This window comes from Sorex fumeus, unplaced genomic scaffold (genome assembly GCF_029834395.1).
Source record: "Sorex fumeus unplaced genomic scaffold, SorFum_2.1 ptg000246l, whole genome shotgun sequence".
NCBI classification, from domain to species: Eukaryota; Metazoa; Chordata; class Mammalia; order Eulipotyphla; family Soricidae; genus Sorex; species Sorex fumeus.
Window position 1 is genome coordinate 404057 of NW_026606303.1, and position 15566 is coordinate 419622.

The 15566-nt window shown below is 52.4% G+C and overlaps 1 pseudogene; it reads left to right on the plus strand.

Moving 5' to 3' along the window:
* The window catches only part of LOC130018278 (CAP-Gly domain-containing linker protein 1-like), a 29164-nt pseudogene extending 15988 nt beyond the window's left edge, over positions 1-13176 (plus strand).
* The last annotated feature ends 2390 nt before the right edge of the window (positions 13177-15566 follow it).

Sequence of the window (15566 nt, forward strand, 5' to 3'; positions counted from 1 at the left end):
TGATGCTCAGAGGTTACTCCTAGCTCTGCACTCAGGAATTTCTCCTGGCGGAGCTTGGGGGACTACCTGGGATTCCGGGGATTGAACCTGGGTCAGCCACGTGCAAGGCAAACGCCCTCCCCACTGTCCCATCACTCCGGCGCTGGACCTTGATGAACTGGGCCTTTCCATTGAGACAGTACTGACGGGGTCTCGTCAGGACCCGAAACTGAGCCCTGAAGGAGCCATTCAGAACCCTGCGGGAGGTTTCCAACGGAATCGTCCTTGCCGGGGCAGCATGGACCCAGCACACGCAGCATCACAGTGTATCTGTGTATGCTCGAGAACATGTGTACACACGTGTGTCCACAGCCATGCACACACCCCAGTATACACACATGGGCTTCTGTCATGTGCAGACTCATACGTGTCCTTGGACATGCAAGCAAATACATACATACTTGCACAACTCACTCATGTTTGCCAGGCAGATACACACTGGGCATTGATAGCTGAGTTTGGGGTGGATTATTTTTGTTTTCTGGGTTTTTGTTCTTGTTGTTCTTGTTTTTTGTCTTTTTGGGTCACAGCTGGGGACATTCAGGGGTCAATCCTGGCTCTGCACTCAGGAATTACTACTGATGGTGCATCCCCTATGGGATGCTGGGGATCAAAGGCGGGTCAGCCTTGTGCAAGACAAACACCATCCCCGCTGGGCTATTGCTCTGCCCCTGGGATGTGTGTGTATATATATATATATATATATATTTTTTTTTTTTTTTTTTTTTTGGTGGTGGTGGTGGGGGACTAGTGCCATGCCTGTCAGTCCTTGGAGGCGACTCCTGGCTTTGTGCTCAGGATATTCCTGTTAGTGCCGGAATTCAGACCGGGGCCAAGTGGCGTTACTCAGTGCTCTCTCTCTCCCAGCCCCCAGATGATCACCATGTTTATTGGGGCTCCCCCCAAACTCGGTGGTACTCCTGGCTCAGGGTCTAACCGTCTGGCTGTTCTCGGGCACCTGGACCCTGTGCCAGCCCTTCAGCCCCAATATCTATGTTCTAAGTGCAAGTTCATTTTCATGAACATTGGGTGTGTGTGCTGTTGAGCAGAGCAGAGTCGCCATGTGTGTGCGGGTATGTTTGTTTGTGTGCGTTGTGTGTGTGTGTGTGTGTGCGCGCGCGCATGTGTGCGTGTGTGTGCTGGGGGCAGGCAGGGGGCCTGTGGCTGATGATGGCCCCCGGATCCCCGCAGGGGGAGAAGGTGGACGTGAGCCGCAGCCAGTTCCAGGCTCTGCAGGCCGAGCACGCCAAGTCCACCACGGAGAGCCAGGCGCAGCACGAGGAGGCACTGCAGGCCCTGCAGAAGCTGCTGCTGCAGGCGGAGAAGCTGCAGGCGGTGCAGGCGGAGAACGGGAGCCTGCTGCGGGAGGTGGCCGAGCTGAAGACGCAAGTCGACGAGGCCAAGGTGTGTGGGCGCAGGGCCGCCGTCTCGGGGTCGGGCTCTGTTGGGGGCCTCGGCCTGCAGCCTCAGACACTTCCTCCACCCGTTGGCGCCTGTGAGAGCCGGAAGGGGGTTGCTCCCGGGGCGCCCGGCAGAGCACATAGAAGCCCAGGGACCCCAGCTTGGGTTGTCCGTTTTGTTTTTAGCTTTTTCGGTAAGTTCAGGCCTTCCGTGTTTTCACTTGATTGCTCAAAGGCACTTTTTAGTGTATCAGAGAAATGTTAAGGTTCGAAGCTCAGTGGGGAGAAATAGAGCGGCTGGAACTAGTGCAGTGAGAGGGCACTTGCTGTGCACGTGACCCACCGGGGGATCCCCAGCATCCCCCAGGGTCCCCCAAGCACCCAGGAGGAAGCCGTGACCTTTGCCGGGTGTGAACCCCAAAACAAGAAGGAAAATAATGTACACACACATATATGTGTGTACATACATAACATGTACATATGTGTACATCTTTATATCCATATAATAAGTGTATTTTAATTCATATGTACATATTTTGATACATTTTCAGTTTTACACGCTTGGTCCTATGTATAGTTTATACATATATGTGTATGCCTATACATGTATGTGCTTGTATGTATATGTGTGTGTATACATACCTATAAGCCAATGCAAAGAAAACGGAAGCGAGCTTACATCAGAGGAAACCAGGGCTGCTGAGCGGCGGCCATGGCCCGCGTGTGTGTTGGTGCCCGGCCTCTTTCCACCACGCACCAGAGCCAGGGCTACGTCTCCTCTCTGGACCACCTGCACGGCCCAGTTCTGTGGCCAGCAGCCTCGTGTGCATGCTCAGGTCAGTCCCATTCCGGTAACCTGACCGTCAGCGGTCAGCTGCCCAGCACATGCCAGTAGCCTGCTGCGGCTCATGGCCGTGGAGCTGGACAGAGAAGATAGCCCTTGCTGCAGAAAGTTCTGGAAAGTACATGGCGGTTAAACTATGGTGTGCATTGAGACTCAGAAACGAAGACGCACAACCCGTTGCTGACGGGCAGGGAGAGCAGGTGAGGGAGACCCTGGCCCGTGTGCGGCCACTCCTCCTGGAGCCCCTGGGCCCCTCCCAAATTACTGCAAACACTGCCTCCCATTGTTCATCGATTTGCTCGAGCGGGCCCACTAATGTCTCCATTTTGAGACTTGTTGTTACTGTGTTTGGCAAGCAAAACCTGTTGGCTTCAGTCTCCAAAGCTGGTGGATTAGTCTGGATTTTCTATAAAGTGTAAAACTTTTGGGACTAAGTCCATTTCCTGCCTCTGTTTGTCCCTGTGAAAATCGTTTGACAACCAGTGGTTGCTTTTCCCTTCCCCTCCTACACAAAGTTCAAAAACAAATTACTTTTTGTAGTTCTCTGAATTGTACTGAAAACTAGTTTTTGAATGCATTCCTTCTATGACAGAGTGATGGATTTTATAATAGAAGAATTGAAGTGGGGGGAAAAAATCTTATGCCCCAATGTCAAGATCCAACTGTCCAAACTTCCGGGGAGCTGTCAGGAATAATTTCAGATGGCATTTCAAAAATAAAATTGGCTGATAGTAGAATGGGTAGGGTGCAGCCTTGTACTCGGCCAACCCAGGGTTGATCCCCAGCATCCCGTATGGTCCTCCGGCCCTGCCAGCAGTGATCCCTGAGCACAGAACACTGAGCGAGACCCGAACACCACCAGGTGTGGGGCCCCCATCCACAAAATAGGCAGGTAGTTATGTTGACCCTAAGAAGCTAACTGTGTTAGAGCCTCTCCATCCTGCGTGTGTGTGCGCGTGTGTGAGTGTGTGAGTGTGTGCGCGCGCGTATACACGCGTGTGCAGGTAAGACTACTCTGCCATTTTCCTTTCTGGTATTTAGGCCACATTACGTGCTTGGCTTGCTTGTGCCTGCTTGATCTCATTCTTGTTTCCATTCTTCCCCGCTTTTGTTTCTGTAGTCATTAACTTACCCAATAACATCAGAGGAAATTGAGCTGATGTCGAAGGATCGCAGGGCCCTGAGGTCAGAGAATCAATTGCTGGCGAAGGAGAAGCTCTCTCTGAAGTCAGGGAGAGGGTCGTTGCTACTGAAGCAAACCGAAGCCGAGGCCGAAAACTCTTCGCTGCGGGAAGAGCAGGGGAAGCTCTGGCTGTTGAGCCAAGCGATTCAATTAGAAAAAGAGAAGGTCATCGAGGCCAGGCGGGCCGCAGAGAAGCTCTGGCAGGAGGAGCGGCTCCGCCAAGAAGCCCTCGAGGCGGAGAAAGAGAAAGTGCTGGAATTGGGCAGGGCGGTGCAGGAGGAGCTCCAGAGGGTGCGCACAGAGAACGAAGCACTGCAGGTCACTGCAGGTCGCCAAGGTGGGGCTGCAGGCCCTGGTGGAGGAGCTGCAGATGAGCAAGAGCGGCCTGGTGGCCGAGTGTAAGAAGGGCCTGGAGGAGAGGGGCCAGCTGGAGGAGCATGTCAAGAAGCTGGTTCTGGAGAAATTCAACATTAATACTTTTGGATTTTCTTATCACAAAAAAATTAAATGAAGGACCTCAACCATCAGAAGTTTATCATCCAGTTTGAATCATTTTTGTTCACTTGAATGTTTTCTAGTTCTGTCAAAAGTGATAAATAATGTACCATCCAGGCCACATGTACAATAAGAACTTCTATAATTATATGTATGATTTTGATGGATTTTCCTCTGGAGATTCTCAACTGTCTGACAAGTGAAAGATCTGTATCAATTGAAATTTTTAGTAATAACCATTATTGAATTTGTTTCACAAACTATGTAAAGCAGTATTAAAACTTGAGCAAACAAGTGTCCTATATCTACTTAATAAAATTATTTCTTTTTTGCCAGTGATAACTGATTATTCTCAGGTTTATTTAGAAAAGATTTTTGGCTAGCAATTAAGAACTATAGAGTCAAATGAGTCAAACAGTTTCTACAATGGAATTCTGATACACCAATTTCTTTTTGTTTCTTTATGTTTGTGCCACCCCTGGTGATGTCTTAGGGCTTATTTATGGCTCTGCACTCAGGAATCACTCCTGGCAGTGCTTGGGCAAACTATATGGAATGTCAGGGATTGAAGCCAGATTGGCCAAAGCAAATGCCCTACCAGCTGCACTATTGCTCTGGACCTGTAAACCATTTTCTTAAAAGTGTTTATCTTGGGCTAAAGAGATAGTGCAGTGAGTAGGGTACTTGCATGTGGCTGATCTGGGCTTAATCGCAGGAATCCCATCCAGTCATCTGTGCCCTGGCAGGAGCAATCTCTAAGTGCAGAGGCAGGAGTAAACCCTAAGAAGCACTGGGTTGGGAGTATGGTGCCGCCAGCAGGTCAGTCTGTACCTGTGAGTCGAGTGCATCAGCAGCCTGATGGCACGTTCAGACGTCCAGGTACCCCAAAATTGCTGCCGTGCGTTTGGCCAGACCCCAAAAAGTTGGGGAAGAGTTGACCAAGAAAGTAAACAGGCAAAAGTTAGGTATGTGGGAGATACACCCACACCACCTCCAGTTCAGCTATATAATTAGAGGCATGGCCTCTCTGGTCCCTGATTGAACTGCTTAACAGCCATGATCCCAGAGACTCAGAAACAAATCTCGAAACCCAATGGTTTTCGGCAGAGATGTGTCCAGTCCCTGCAGTAGGTTAGAGGCTGGGCCACCCCAGGTGGGAATAGATTTCATGCCCTGGCCTGTTCTCCCTGGCAGCCCGCTGGCCGCCATCCTCCAGAGGCCACAATCAGGTTTGGGCCCACAGTGACGAGACACGTAGGGCCTCACGGGATGGGGGTGGAGCTGGCCCTTTACTCCCCAATGAGACCCCCAAGTCGTCACCCACAAACAGCCGCTCTGGCTTCTGATCGAGCTGTTTAACGGCCATGATCTCAGAGACTCAGAAACAAATCTCGAAACTCAGCAACTTTTGGCAGAAATGCATCCAGCTCGCACAATAGGTTACTGTTGCCGGGCCACCCCAGGGGGGAAAGGGTGCTGTCACTCCGCCTGCTCCCCCTTGGGGGCTCAGTGGCCACCATCCGCCAGAGGTCATTGGACAGTCAGGTTTGGGCCCACAGTGATGAGACATGTGGGGCCGCATGGGATGAGGGTGGAGCCAGCCTTTTCCTCCCCGTCTCAATGTGACCCCAAGTCGCCACCCATGAACGGCCTCTCTGGCTCCTGATTAAGGTGCTTAATGACTATGATCCCAGAGACTCAGACACAAATCTCGGAATCCAGTGGCTTTTGGCAGAAATGCATCTGAACCCTGCAGTAGGTTACTGTCGCTGGGCCATTCCAGGGAGGAAAGGGTGCTGTCCCTCCACCTGCTCCCCCTTGGTGGCTCGGTGGCCGCCATCCTCCAGAAGCCATTGGACAGTAAGGTTTGGGCCCTCAGTGATGAGACATGTGGGGCCTCACGGGATGGGGGTGGGACCAGCCCTTCCCTCCCCATCCCAGCAAGACCCCTAGTCACCGCCCACTAATGGCCTTTCTGGCTCCCGATCAACCTGCTTACCGGCCATGATCCCACAGACTCAGGAACAAATCTTGGAACCCAGCAGGTTTTGGCAAGAAATCCCTCCAGATTTCATTGTTAAAATTTTGGAATTTCAAAATCGCACAGCCACTACTACAACCACGCGACATCATATGTTATTTACAACCAGGAATAGAAAACAAATTGTCTACTGTTGCCTTTTCAGCAGCTCTGAGTGTTGGGGTAAAATCCCAAATAATAGTGGTGTGTCCAGTGTCAAAATATTGAATGTAATCAGAGTAGAGAGAGCGTAATGTGAAAATCATCTCTCCACAGGTAGGGGGAGGGTGTGGGATGGGGGTATCCTGGGGGTTTTGGTGGTGGAGAATGGCACTGGTGAAGGTACGGGTCTTTCATTTTATAACCAAGATTTAAACCCGAAAGCTTTGTAACTGCTCTCATGGTGATTCAATAAATAAAATTATAAAAGATGAAAAAAATAGAACCACTGGGTGAGGTTTAAAGGCAAAAAACCCAAAACAAATAAAACCTCTATTGCATTATTGCAAAGATTCATGACCAATGTAGCCTAAAATGAATACCTTCAGTGATTCTCCATAGTTATTTGACAAGACGAAAATAAAGGGACACCATGCAGTACAGACACCATCAATCCATAAAGTCTGGGAAAGAAACTGGAAGTTGCTATATTATTAACCCAAAATTAACAGAACCAAAGATGCTTATAAGCACCAACTCCTTTACGTTTGAAGCACATGTGTCCTCAGGTTGATTTTTCTGGAAAAAGAACTTTAGCAAGAACGTTACTTTTAGCCTACATAATTGAATACCTGAAAGATAGCTCCATGACAATTGGGCCCTAGAAAAGCAAGTCCCAGCCCATATCCTGCCCTGCAGCTGCGTCCTGTTGATAGCACCAAGGACCCCCATCTTCTTGTTGCCCCTGGAATTCACCAAATAAGGTCATGGGGCCAGAGAAGGCCTGATTGGCTGCCTGCGTGCAGCATCTAATGTGATCATTCGAAGGTATTGGGTGATTTGTGCGCTGGCTTTTCTGAGACGGCGGGAAGTTGCCCTATAAGAAGATCCCTCTGAAGAGGCTCGGGGCTCTCAGCCACTGACGGTTTGCAGTCATGCTGTGAGCCCGAGCATGCTCGAATAAACCTCTTGCTTTTGCGTGGACTTGGTCTCTCAGAGTTTTCCTTGACAGGTGAGGCTGTCCTGAGCTCGGACCCTAACAAAGCAAACAGTCAGTTTGCAAAAGAAAAATTTCTATGTCTGCTTCTATTCCTTCCTGTTTTAAGTTCATGGAAATTTTGTTTTCCCACCAGAAGTAGGCAAAGGCCCTGCAGGCGGCCTCCGAGAAGCTCGCCAAGGAGAGCGAGTGGCTGAGGACCAAACTGGACCATGCCAACCAGGAGAACGCGGACGTGATCGCCCTGTGGAAGTCCAAGCTGGAGACGGCCATCGCCCCGCACCAACAGGCCATGGGCGAGCCGAAGGCGGCCATGAGCCGGGGCGTGGGCGCCAAGGCGGCCGAGCTGGCCAAGCTCAAGATGCAGATGGAGAGGCTGCAGTTCGAGTACCAGCAGGAGGTGGAGAACCTGAAGGCCCAGCGGGCAGCTGAGCGTTCAGCGCACGCCTCTGAGCTGCAAACGCTCAGGTCGCGGCTGGTCAGGACGGCCCAGGAGCAGAAGAACAGCCTGGAGGCCGCGTGGGCCAAGCTCGACCAGACCGAGGACCAGCACCTGGTGGAAATGGAGGACGCCCTGAACAAGCTGCAGGAGGCGGAGACGAAGGTAAAGCACCTGGAGGGGTTGCGGGCCATGTGTAGGCAGCAAGCCCAGGCCCTGGCCAACGCCACGGCGCAGCTGGAGGTCAACCAGCAGAAGCTCTTGCAGCTCGATGGGCTCCGGAAGGCCAGTTCCGAGGTAAATTGGGAATGGAGAAGCTCAGGCAGCAGCTCCAGGTGGCTGAGCGGCAGATTCAGGAGTTAGAGAATGCAAAGCGGGCCGAGAGCGGCAGGTTGGTACCCGGGCGCCCTCGCCCACTTCCACGCTCGCTCCCTGCATGCTGTGTCTCAGTGTACTTGCCGCCGTGTTCCGGCTTGGTGCTGACAGGTCTCCCGGTCACGTCCCGTGCGGTTCCCTCTGATGGGACTGAGAACGTGTCGGCACGATTCTGGGGCGGTCATTGGTCCCCAGCACCGGGATGCCGTGCTAGCCTAGGCCTCGGCTAATCGGACCCGTCTGGGGTCTTTCTGAAACAGAGAACTCTTCACAAGGCCAGTGAGAAAACAAGATAGGAGCCCCCAAAGCAAACCTCGGCCCCCCCCCCTTGGGTCCCCTGCATACTCGCCGAGTCCGCCCAGACGCTTGGGCTCGAGGCTGGCCACGAGGGTCTTTCCCTGACCTTGCTGACCACCTGCTCTTGTGACTGGCTTTGCCGTCCTCTCCCCGAGGCGCCTCAGTTTCCAGCTGCTGCTCAATGCCTCTGAACCTCTGAGCTCCCTCAGGGCTGGTGACGTGGCCCATCTTGGTATTTCTCATTGCCGGCCCCTCCCTGCCTGCAGCACAAGCCCCTGCCCAGCCCTGCAGAGATTTCAGCCCTTTCAGCCTCTAAGGGGTGCTTGGGCCACGTCTGCCTTCCACATGGCCTCCTGCTGGCCACGGGCATGGACTCTCATGGTAGTGATGTCGGTGGGCCCCACGGGTGACTTAGTGAAGCGGGGAGGAGAAAGACGGTCATTTTCTCCCCACCCGCCTCTGCCACCCGGGACCCAGGGTTACTGGGTACTTGTCTCGCCTCACAGAAAGGAATTTCAGGAGTAGACAAGCAGTGAAACAAATATATTTTATTTGGAGGATTTTTGGAGACGGAGAGAAAGGGATAAGCAGATAAGCGGGGGAATGGAGAGTAAGAGAGAGAGTAACGCGTCCAGAGAGAACACGGGCTCCTCCGAGGGTGGAGAGAGCCCCTCCACACATCCCAGCATTCGACACGGAAGCATGAAAGTACACATCTCAAGCGGGGAGATGCGGGCGACACATGTGCTCAGCCACGTGGACGTACCACACATGGGCTCAGGCAGCATGTGCGCACCCTGCCTTTCTTCCAGGTGGCCTTTATAGGGTTCTCCAGCCTGTCACCACGTGGAGCTTCTTCCCGGGTAAAAGTCCGGTTGCTAAGGAGATTACCAGGGAGGTCCAAAAAGAGGGATTTCATGGGGAGGCCTATGTCCTGAGGGTCTGCGGATGGTCTTATCAGGCCTTTGCTTTCCGTATCCACAAGGTGGGTCCTTCCTAGAATTCTTCTTCCATGAAACTGTGTTTCATTGCAAAGGGCCTTTCCCTATCTACTTTTCTACATCAGTAGCCCTGACCCTGGGGAAGGACAAGAGAGTGAGTTCTGGGCCAAGCCAAGCGAGCTGCATTTCTCACCAAGGAGCCCTGAGAAGTGCCCTTTTCCTCCTATAGGATTGTGGTGGCAGGGACGCGCCCTCCCAGCCCCCCCACCCCCCCCCCCCCGGCTTGGAGAAAGTTCTCTGTTGGCCAAGTTGGAAGGGCTGTGGGATTTGTAGACAGGACTGACAGACATAACAGAAGGACCCAGAGACCCCCGGCAGTTCCTTTCAGGACTCAGGACTCCTTAGCTGGCATTCCAGAAACAAACGGAATCAATTCCTAGGACACAGCAGGGGATAGATGACCCACTTGTTCGCATCAAGATGTAACAAACGTCAAGTTCTGGTGACTGCTGTCTAGTGGATTAGAGGTTCTTCAATTTAAATTTCATATTGAAACACCTCAGACTTTTAAAGTCACAGACAAGAAACTACAAGAAAGTAAATCTTGGGGGCCAGAGAGATAGTACAGTGGGAAGGGCATTTGCCTTGCACACGGCCTACGTGAGTTCGATCTCCAGGATCCCATAGGGTCACTGTCATGGTCACTGTCCTCCCGTTGTTCATCGATTAGCTCGAGCGGGCCAAAAAAAAAAAAAAGATAACCTTTTCTTCCCTCCCTCGCCTCCCTTTCCCTTTCTTCCCTGTTTCCACCCTCCCTCCTTCCTATCCTTAGCCTCCCTCCTCCCTTGCTTACTTCCTTCTTCCTCAACAAGCCATGGTCTGGGCTCTGGGGCCCTCCCGCCCAGCAGTAGTAGGTCTTTTCAGCTTGTGGACCGATCTCAGGCTCGCCCAGCGACTCCCCACGGGGTGAGCGGCGCCCAGTGGGGCCCGGAACCACTGTGGCAGGTTTGTGTGGCGTTTCGTGCTGTGCTCTGCCACTGAGGCCAACCCCTCCCTGGCCCCCCCAGCGTGGCTCAACGAGGTTTCTCCCTCCAGGCTGTGCAGACAGTGGAAGATGCCAGGCAGCTCATGGAGCAAATGACCCAAGAGAAGACAGAGACCCTGGCCTCCCTGGAGGACGCCAGGAACACCAATGCGAAGTTGCAGAGTGAGGTGGGTGATGGTGGTGACCAGGGCTGTGTAGGCCCGGCCTCAGCCTTGAGAGAAACCATATCCTGGGCCAGAGCGATAGCACAGCGGGGAGGGCGTTTGACTCACACACGGCAGACCCAGGTTCAATCCCCGGCATCCCATATGATCCCCTGAGCACCGCCAGGAGTAATTCCTTGAGTGCAGAGCTAGGAGGAATCCCTGTGCATTGCTGGGTGTGACCCTAAAAGAAAAGAAAGAAAAACCATATCCTTAGTCACTCAGCGATTACACTCAGGGCTTGGGAGGGGCATTCTTCATTCAGAGTCCTCTTTGTCTCTGTCAGGAGCCTCTAGTGTCCGTTCTTTTTCGGTCTTTTAAGCCACCACCAACAGTGCTCAGGGTCTGCTTCCTACAGACGGGGCTTCCTGCACGGGTGCGCTGCAGGACGCCCCTGAGCCGCGTGTCTCCGGCCCTTTGCTATTCAAACTTGCGTCTTCACGTCTGATTTGTGTCCCCATCCATGCCACTGGAAAACAGAAGCATTTGTCCAGGTTTCTTTTCTCTTGGTCTCGAAGTCGGATCCCTTAAAGAAAACAACTTGAAGAATGTGGAAGAGCTGAAGAAATCGAAAGAGCGTCTGACTGTAGAGAATCAAGAGATGGAAGAATTCAAGAAAGAAATGTAAGTTTATGTCCTATGAGAGAAATTGCTTAATTAAATCACTTCAGTTTGGACCGGAGCCATAGTCCAGCCGGTAGGGCGTTTGCCTTGCAAGTGGCTGACCCAGGTTCAATCCCTGGCATCCCATGTGGTCCCCCGAGCACCCCCAGGATGGATTCCTGATTGCAGAGCCAGGAGTAACCCCTGAGCATCGCTGGGTGTGACCCAAAAAAGAGAAAAAAACACTTTATTTTAGGCAGCAAAAGTGAAAGCAATTGCTGGGTTTTGTTTGTTTTTTTTTTGGGGGGGGGACACACCCAGTAGTGCTCAGGCACCATTTCTGGCCGGCTCGGGGACCATAGGGGGTGCCAGGGGTCCAACGCGTGTTTGCAGCCTGCAAGGCAAGCACCCTGCCTGCCCTACTGCCACTCCAGCTCCAATGCTGCTTTTTAAAAATATATATGGGAGGTTCGTAAAGTGGAATGGACAGTTCCCATCCCCCCACACCTGTGGGGGCGCTGGCAGCCTTCCCCGTGGCGTTCAGGAGCAGAGCTCCGTGCGAAGTAGAGACACGAATGTGGCTGAGGGGATGACTGGTGGCCTTGGGGACCCAAAGATCCTTCTGGAACTGCAAGTGGATCGGGAGTCACTGTGTGGCTCCCACGGGAGACTGAGCAGTCTCCCCAAAGCAGGCACCGTCTGCAACCAGGTTTGCTGGTGACCATTTGCTAAGTGAAAGCTGCTCATTTGTCAGGAGATGGAGATAGGGAGAGAGAAAGGGAGGGAGGGAGATTTTTCATCCATAATTAAAATTAAATCTCCCAGCTCCTAAATGACTAATTAGCTCAGGCCTGAAATACCTCCCCCCCATCACTAAATAAATAGCTCTGAAACATGCCTCATTTAATCATTGAGAGCATTTTGATGTGGATTTGACCCCCTAAATCTTCATGGGGTCACCCTAGTGTGCAAAGTATGGGGGATGGGAATTAACAAATCAAGAGAACTGAAAGGGGCCGAACGAACGCCACCACCCATTAGACTCCGCAGGTTAAAAATAGTTGTGTTCAGGCATGACAGATGGATCCAGCCCTCGGTGACTGGATCGGCACACAGTCAGCGTGACAGCTCGCATGGGGTTCAGCCAACACAGACAGTCTCACCGTCACCGCAACCTTTTATGGCATAAACCAGAAATGCAACCCTCAGATGAAGTATTTGTAACATCCTTGTAAGAACAGTAGTTTGGGAGGAGTGGGGCCAAGACACACGACAGTGAGTAAGGCACTTGCCTTGCGTGCGGCCACCCTGGGCCTGACCCCTAGCACAGCTGTGTGTATGCCACTCCCACCCCCAATTGTTTGGGATGTGTATTTTGAAATAACCAATAATGGGAGGCTGTTTGAATTTATTTACACTGTTCACATTGGATCTGCGTGCATTGGCCTTGCAGGGTCTCTCTTTTAAATCATCGTTTTATTTTACTTTTTTTTGGGGGGGGGCTACACTTGGCTGTGCTCAGGGCTTACTCCTGGCTCTGCGCTCAGGTTTCACTCCTGGTGGGGTTGGGGGGGTCCTCTCTGGTGCCGGGGATGGAACCCAGGTCTGCTGTGTGCAAGGCCAACACCCTCCCCGCTCTGCTCTGGCCCAGGCTCCTGGAGGTACTTTTCCCAACTCCACCCTGGCACCCACCTGCTGGGGAGTGAGCTGACCGCCTTTCCTTCAGGCGTTTCACCTGAGTCAGGTGCAGTCTGGCCAGTGGACAGACAGTGGCAAATAGGACAGTTTATTTTTGCCGAAAGAAAAAAAATTCTCCTGGCGTGCAGAATATCCCCATTTTCAGCATGGAGCGGTCCTGAGCTCCACAGACCCAGACAGGCCCAGCGCCAGCCCCCGCCACGGCCCCTCTCAAGCAGTAGGAATGCTCTCCAGGCTGGGTGCACGAGTGAAGGGTGTCACTCGCTTAAAAAGGCATCACGCTGTGGGCCGTGTGGGACTCAGCGGCCCAACCCCGCCTGCTGATATGATGGATGCTATCAGGCATGTGACCGCATCGGTTTCTGCTGGCCGGGCTGCCTATTTCCATGGTAACGCTGGCTGCGCTGTCCTTGCAGAGAAATCTACTCGGTTGCTTAAGGATGGTTTTAACCTAGGCCACAAAGCTAGGAGGCCAGGGCTACCGTCTCCCTTTTTCTTTTTAAGTTAAGAAATACTCAAATTTGGGGCTGGAGCGATAGTACAGTACAGGGGAAAGTGTGTGCCATGCATGCGGCCAACCCGGGTTCCATCCTTGCACCCCACATGGTCCCCCAAGCATCACGGCGAGTGACCCCTGAGTGCAGAGCCAGGAGGAGGAAGCCTGGTGCATCACCTGGAGTGGCCCTCAAGAAAAAGAACAAACTAACCCTCAGATTCACTCCTCTTTAAAGTGCCCCTCCCCCTCCCCAGGACCCTGAGCTGCAGAAACAACCTTCACCCCTTCACCCCATTGGCTTTGCCTTGGGGCCCCAGGACATGTGTTTGACACAAATGGGCTTTATTTATTGGAAAAGAGCCTCTGTTTGCAGCAATGGGGGAAGTGTGAGAAATTCCTGAGTTTGTTTCCGGCACCTTGGGGTCAGGGAACATGGACCGTTGGGGTGGAAGTACCAATAACGCCGCCCACCGCCCCACGTGGTTTGATGTCTGGCATTGCAATCTACAAATTCATCTGCTCTTGAAACAGCCCCTGCGCTAAAACACTGCCAAGCAAAGCCTTTGGACAATTGTACTGGAAGAGCAGAGGAGAGGAGAGTCAGCACAAAGGATGCCTAGGACGGGAATAAAAGTCTAATCCTGGGGCAGAACCCATGGCACTGCGGGGAGGGCCCAGCCTTGCCTGAGGCTGACCTGGGCTCAATCCCCGGCGTCCCATGTGGTTCCTAAGCTCTGGCAGGAGTAAGCGCTGAGCACAACTAGGTAGGACCCATAAACAGAAGCAAAAAAAAAAATTATAAATCAAACATTATTTAGCAATACAGACTTTTGAACCCAGTGGCAGCAGTAGAATCTGCAGTCTTATTTCTTCAGTAAGAAGACCTTACGACCAACCAAAAAAGCGACGACCAAAAATTCTGCAGTGACCAGATCTGGAAGGGGAAGAAAATAACCACTTTTCTGTCACAAATTTTTCTTTCTTTTTTTTTAAATGACATGCTAGGGGCTGGAATGATAGTACAACGTACAACGGCTAGGGCGTTTGCACATTCAATCCCCAGCATCCCATATGGTCCCCCATGCACCAGCAGGAGTAGTTCCTGAGTGCAGAGCCAGGCGTAACCCCTGAGCTTCGCCGGGTGTGACCCAAAAAGCCAAAATAAAATAAAATAAAAAAATGAGTAACGTGCTAGTGTTATTTTAATTAAAAACTACATATTCCCTTGCATGTAAAAACATTGTTGTTGTTGTTTTTCACTTTCATCACTCTATGGGGCTGGAGTGATATCAGAGCGGGAAGGCTCTTGCCTTGCTTTTTGTCTGACTCGGGTGTGATTCCCGCACTCCATATGGTCCCCCGAGCACCGCCAGGAGTGCTCTCTGAGCACAGAGCCAGGAGTAAGCCCCGAACACCGCCAAATTGCCACCAAATAAAAAGAACTATCTTGTTACAGATTCGTTTTCTGCATTTACTGTTATGACTCAGGAGAACAAAAACTTCAACCAGAGTACCAGGAGAAAAAGACATCGTTCCACAGGATGGAAAACATCTTGAACTGAGGTGGAGCAGAGAAGCCCAGAATTTGAACTTGCTGCAGAAATGCAAACGAAAGTCAGAATGAAAAGGACAAATAGGGGAGCTGCAGGATAGCACAGCGGGCAGGGAACTTGCCTTGTTTGAGGCCAACCCAGGGTCCATCCCCGGCATCCCAGGTGGATCCTCCCCCAGCCAGGAGTGATCCTTGAGCACAACGCCAGGAGTAGCCCCTCACATCACCAGGTGTGGCCCCAAAACAAAAGAAAAGAAAGAGGCAGATAGGCCTAAGCATATCTGAGCTTTGCTCTGAAGTCTGGGGCCGCAGGGAGCACAGGCTTTGCAGGAGGCAGAGTTCCCTCCCTCCACGCAGCCCCCAGCAAGGAGCCAGGAGCATCCCCAAGGCCAGCCCACTGCCAGGCTGCAGAAGATGGAGGACACAAGGAAGGGAAATGAAAGGTTCAAAACAGGTCCAGCTGCGGAAGGCAGGGCCAGTCCTGTACTGCTCAGACCACTGCTAAAGCCAGAGCGGACGGGGTGGGGGGGTGGTCCTGTTCTGCATCCCCCACGTCCCTGACGGCCAAGGACGGATACCAGAACCAGAATGTCAGGCGCGGCCTTTGGTCAGGAACTCTGCGGGGCCGGGAGACAGTCTCCGCGGTCCTGAGCTCACTGTGGGTGCTGATGTCTGGCTGTCTCCGCGCTCGCTCGCTGCCGTGCTCACCTCACCCTCTCTTTTCCCTCCCACTCCTGCTTCCTTTGCTCTCTCTGTGTGTCTTTGATGGTAAGACTAAAG